The following is a 6035-nucleotide window of genomic DNA, read 5'->3' on the forward strand; positions in this document are numbered from 1 at the left end:
TAAAGAAAGCATTACACCTAACCGGGTCGCTTACTTCGATATGTCTTCTTTTTCCTCCATCTTCAATGTGCTTTTTAGCATGAAGTACTTACACCATAAAGAGGACCCCACACAGGTAGTAGAGAGGGTCCGAAGATAAGGCAGAAGAATGTCCTTGTTCGTCCCAAAGACTCCTCTTGTTTTTCTCCAGGTAACAAAGTGGGCAAATTGCTTATCATATTTTTCACGCGACTTTGCCGGTAGTAAATTATCAGCCACTTCTTGAGCCTCTTCTAGTACATCGTCTGGCACAAATATTTCCATTTTCAAGGAAATTAAATTTAAAATGCAAATCGCAAATAATTTCAAGCACTGTTTTCTTATTTATAAACAAACAACATCGCAACCATACGTTGTTAAAATGGAGACTAGATTTAATCTTCAACTATATTGATGACCGAGTACGGGAACAGATTGTCACTAATAGTAATAGATAAAAATTCGGGAATATTGGATAAAACGTTGTATGGCATACGTGGGTTATTAGATATTACCTGCTCGAGGTAATAACCTACTCGGGCAAGCCCTCGTAGGTTACACATACCTAACATAATATCTAACATAACCCACTTATACCATAAATAACTATTATCTGTAAAAATTTCAAAGTTATGAGAGCTAAAATTTTGTACTTTGACTCTATTTGTTTCCAAGTTTTTTTGCTAGAGGCTATTATAAGAGGAAACAAGGATGCTCTATCCCAAATTGTAACTCTGTTCAATGTTATTTTGTGACTTATTGGCAAAAGTTTTGTACCTTTACTAGATAATTGTAAAAAAAACAAATACAAGATCATCAGTATCATTAAATAGACATAAAAAAATGTCAAATGTCAAAGAATAAATGTCGAAATATTTTGACACATAGAATTTTCTCCATATTCCTGGTATCTTATCTACTTGAATATTTTCTCTGGGGCGCGAGTTCTGGCGCACCCTGTATAGTTTGACTTCGTCATTGTCATTTTAAGTTCAAATGATGCCTGGTCTGATTTTTTATTCACATATTTACATAGATTTTACAGAGATTGTACAGAGCTACAATACTCTATGTTTATGTGAGCAGCAAATAAAACTGGTTTAGTAGGTAGCTAAGGTTACACCATTAATTTCAACCGTGAAGCCACTGTCTGTTGGATTTCTTCGCCGGTATTGTGGGTATACATTATCACCTGTTTGAGTTTCTTTTACGAAAGTTCGAAGATATTTTTTGCTTCAACTACCTTCTTGCAGGCACGGAGATTTGTTATTCAAACTTCCGCAAGGTCTGTGGATCATGTTGGATTTGATAATTTTATGAAGGACAGGATTTTTTTTAGGATTTCGTATTTCCACACAGATGACTTTATCTATATTAGCAGCAGAAATGCTCTGCTCTAGCCACAGCAAAATGTGGATGTGAGGTAGACCTCGCTTTGCCATTCAACAGAGTACATAAAGCATCGAACGTTTCCAAACAAATTTCCCTTTTTTTAGTAATGCTAATATTGATTTGACTTTAAAATGGAATACCCGTCCTAAAATGTCATGTCGGTCTTCCAGGCAGCAATGCTACAATATCTACAATATCTTTCCATCGAGGATTGCAAGTAAATGTGATAAAAAGATCAGGGCAACTGTAATGGCGTATGTATGTCATTGCATCTTGAGTCTTTTCGTGCATGTATCAAGGATATCCAGTAAAAGACGAAGAGAGTACTACCATCTGACCAAGTTGAGTAATATCGGTGTCCTGTCTCACCGCATCTTTCAGATCCGTTCTGAACTGTGTTTGGTTGTTCCTGATGTAATTTAATCTTTCTGTTCTGTTTTTGTTTTTGAGTACATGTCAACTAAATATTGACTAAAAAGAGTACGATTGTATAGTAATCGATTTTCGTCTGTTTGTCTGACCGTGATGCAGTAAAAATAAAAATTTTGTGCCGATACTGATTTCTGAAGAGAGGTTTTTGTTTTAAGATCATATTGATGTATGTCAATGGAGAAACTATTCTCACCATAGCAAAAAATAAGTGCAAGCTGTCGTATGACCGGTTTAAATCTCTGATACGAAGCAGCTTGTTATCATGGCTTTGTAACACGATATCTTGCTTTTTAAATTGCTGTCCAACTATGACCTTCACTTGTCGGTGCATTATAGCGTCCTGTATGAGCATTGACTGTTTTTTTTTTATCAGCGTGAATAACAACTTCAAACTTGTCACACTCTTCGGGCACTTTTTGAAGAGTTATTTTTAGGTCCTTTATATACAGGGACATTTTCTGTTAATATACATAGCCCTATGTATACAGTTAAAAAACCGGGTCAATTTCATAAGATAGGCGATCAACATTTAAAGCTCTTAGACGGTACTAGATATTAAAATATTCAAAACTAAAATTTTGTGTCAAGTTTGTCAGTGACAGTCTTGAAGCTTAAATTGCACCTTTAAAAAGTTAATACCATTTGTGATACCATGTACATCAAAGAAGAAAAAAATGAAATGTTTATGTGATATCAAGGCATGGCGTACTTCATCTGTCTTCCGCTGCGCTCCATACGGCCGTAACATAACGAGCCAATTCTCTTAACCTCAAAAATATAGTCGAAATCCTATTGCCACCTACTTGGTTAACTGAAAACTTTTTAATTGATATTTTGACAGTCCTAAATTAGAAATTACCTGCACCTCATTCAAAATTCCTTCTTTTTAAATTAATTTGTTACTGAAACGTTTGTCGAAGACTGAAACGACAAATTTGGTCGGCCGAATGCGTGCTGAGGTAAAGTAACAGTTTTTTGGTGCTGGCAATCCTCTGGAACAAGTAGCTATTTCCATTCTAATTCTAAAATTTTTTTGGAAAACTAAGTCTGATAATAGATAGGGTTTATAACATAATAAGACAGAAACTCGAATATGAATGTATATTCGAGAGCATTCTGTCTATTACAAATAAGCAGTAGGAACTTAGGTAAATATTTTTATTAATTTTTGCTCATAGAATTACCACAAAGTTCCGGAGTATTCTTTATCCATTCAGCACGAGCTGTATTTCAAATAAAGTATCTTTTTCTCCACAAACAAAACATTTCTTGTCGATCTTTGAACCTTTTAAAAGAATAATTGAAAATTTGACAAAAATTGGCAAATTTGAAATATCTATAGTCTTTAAGTTGTCAGGTAGATGACGCTTGTTACCGGACGATTTTTTGAGGTTAGTAGAATTTAACGCATTCATATAAAATCGACAGTATGTTACGGCCGTATGGAGCGCAGCGGAAGACAGATGAAGTAGGCCATGATCAAGGGGAAAACAGTTTAGGAGGGTGAGGGCTAAGAACAGCCTGCATTGACACAAAATTTTACTTTTAAATATTTTAATATCTAGTACCCCTTTAAAAGCTTGAAATGTTGGTCGCCTACACTATGAAATTGATCCGGTTTTTTTTAACTGTACACAAAGGGCTATGTATACTAAAGTCCTCGCATCGAATAAAGATCCCAGGACCGCCCACTTTTTCGACCAATAAGATCGTAGCACAAAAGATGTTTCAATATGTACAAGTAATTATGTACATTATAATGTGAGATTTTGCACGATGACAATTATATAATTCAAATGTCAAAATTTTGTCAAAGCTTTAAATTTTAACACGATTTCATTACGATTCCTCTCCCAAGAAAAAAAGTAATAAAGTGAATTTAATGAAATGTTTGAGTATTTATTTATTTCAATAATTCATTAGATTTGAGACAAACGTTATAGATAAACACAACAACAGGTAAGCGCACATAATATTTGAAGGTCTATCATTCATCGCAGAACAAGCCAACATCAGACTCTTCATCGCTATCATCTTCATCTAGTCCAGTCTGTCTGTGAAACATGGTCAACACCTTGCTGGAGCAGTATTTCAACATCTTTAAGTTTAAATGTTGAGTTATTTCTAGCAACAAAATTTTTAACTTCTGTCCAAATCAATTCTATCGGATTATATACACAATGATACAGTGGTAGACTTATAGTGTTATGGAGATGTGTTCTCGCAATTTTGTCTTACATCTGGTTTGTTCTTTTTTATAAGTTCATTTAACTCAGCCTTATGGAAATCTGCCGTAGCAGTGATCCCATGATTCTAACATCAGGTAAAAGTTGTTCAATGAACCATGTTTTAAATTTAGAGGAGTCCGTCTCTTCGTGATGATGGTCTGATCTTTTTTTTGGATCGAAAAAATAAAAGTGCGTTAGGTATAAATCCCACCGCAGTACCTGCATGCACAATTATAAGTCTACCGCCCTTTCTTGGTGGAACATTTAACTGTGATTCTTTTGTGCCGTCAGTCCACTGCATAGAATATACTCAATATAGAAAATCAAGTATAGTGCTTCTAGAGTGTTATCAATGAACTTGAGGAATTTGGCAGTGTCACTTGCTTCTTGTGGCAAGGATCTTCCCCCAAAGAGTTCCGGGTTTGCACCGGCAGCTAAGATTGTAAAAGAAGCTACAGAGTGACTAAACACCTGCGCTGCCAACGAAACTTTCATCTTATGAATTCTATGGGGAATAACGTGATGAACTGTTAGTTTCGATTGACAACGCCAATGTCCATGCTGATCTAAACAATATGCATCAATTATATGCGACCATTTGACCAACATTGTTCTGCCATCTTGCTTAAATTGCAAATCCTTGGTTAACAAGTTATTACGTAAACTCTTTAAATGATGAAGAGGATCAAACAGTGGGATAATACTGCTATTATTAATTTTTATTACCCCAGCTTGTACCTCCTCATCTTTCAAAGAAGCTTCACGTCTTGTGTAACCAAGAAGCAAATTGATGCTTTAACATTATTGGTCCCTTGGTCACAAATTGATGCAATAACGTTTAGACCAGCCTCTGTAGCTTCTTTTATAATCTCTTTATATAAACGGACAATATTTTCTGCTTTCATAGGCAAAAGCAACTGGTTACTTCCACCTTTTATAAATTCCTCTAAACATAAAAACACAAACATGGTCCATCATCTTCAAATCCTATTATCTTATCCTCCTCAGGCAAATAGTGAAAATGTGGCTGAATTGCAATCTCATCAAAGATGAGAGTGCATAAAGAATAACTCTTATTCTTCATTTGAACTATTTGTTTCTTGAGGACTTGGAACATAGGTTTGCAGATGCCTGGTTGGATCGGAACTTTCCTCAGAGTTGCCTTCAGAGTGCCAAGGAAAAATGTGCATTTTTTGTAATAATTTATAAGTTTTCCAAATTGTTATAAAATCGGCTTTTTCTTCAAAAGTAAATTTTCGCCCTTTTGGTTTGTACTTTTGATTTCTTATTTGACTTTCAATAAACCTTTGTTGTACAGGTGTCATCCCTTCAAATAATTGTTTCAATTTTTCAGATTTACTTACGGTTTGTACAATTTTGAGGCTATTTTTTTTATATTATTTTTGAGTCGTAAGAGTCTTGAGACCTTTTTTGGCTTCAACATATAATTTTTTTTCGGTTTCATTTACAATTTTATTTTTTTGAGCCCACACGTTTTAGAAGCGACACTAAGGAATAAATAATATATAAGTGTACTTTATTTATTTTTTTAAATCCGTACCTCTATTTAATTTCATTTCTTGACTCAGGTTTTTTTTTTTTTTTCATTTTATATAATAATGCCGGCTTATCTGAGCATTGAACGGCTATAAAACAATTTTTTTTAATAAATAACTTAATGAGGTAACATAGAACAACACGTACTATTAGAAGTAAAAGAGCGGACTTCAGCATCTACAAAATACTTTATTGTAGGTTTGTAAAAACAATTGCATATTACGCACCATTACATGTTCCTGAAGGTTCTTGTCTAACACTTACAGGACTATCGTTATCTAAAAATCACAACGGTATATTTTTTTATTATACTGAAAATACATACAACTCGATAATTGTGTTACTTATGATCATCACTATTAAAATCTGAGAACTCTACAGCCTTTACCAATTCGAGAGGATTCGTTC

The 6035-nt window shown here is 34.3% G+C and overlaps 1 pseudogene; it reads right to left on the reverse strand.

Annotated features, from left to right (window-relative positions):
• Window positions 1-4334: 4334 nt before the first annotated feature.
• On the reverse strand, window positions 4335-5247 carry LOC123005214 (annotated as a pseudogene).
• Window positions 5248-6035: the final 788 nt, after the last annotated feature.

Source organism: Tribolium madens, unplaced genomic scaffold, assembly GCF_015345945.1.
Source record: "Tribolium madens isolate multiple individuals breed KSU strain unplaced genomic scaffold, Tmad_KSU_1.1 Scaffold_20;HRSCAF=117;Tcas5.2_LG4, whole genome shotgun sequence".
NCBI lineage: Eukaryota > Metazoa > Arthropoda > Insecta > Coleoptera > Tenebrionidae > Tribolium > Tribolium madens.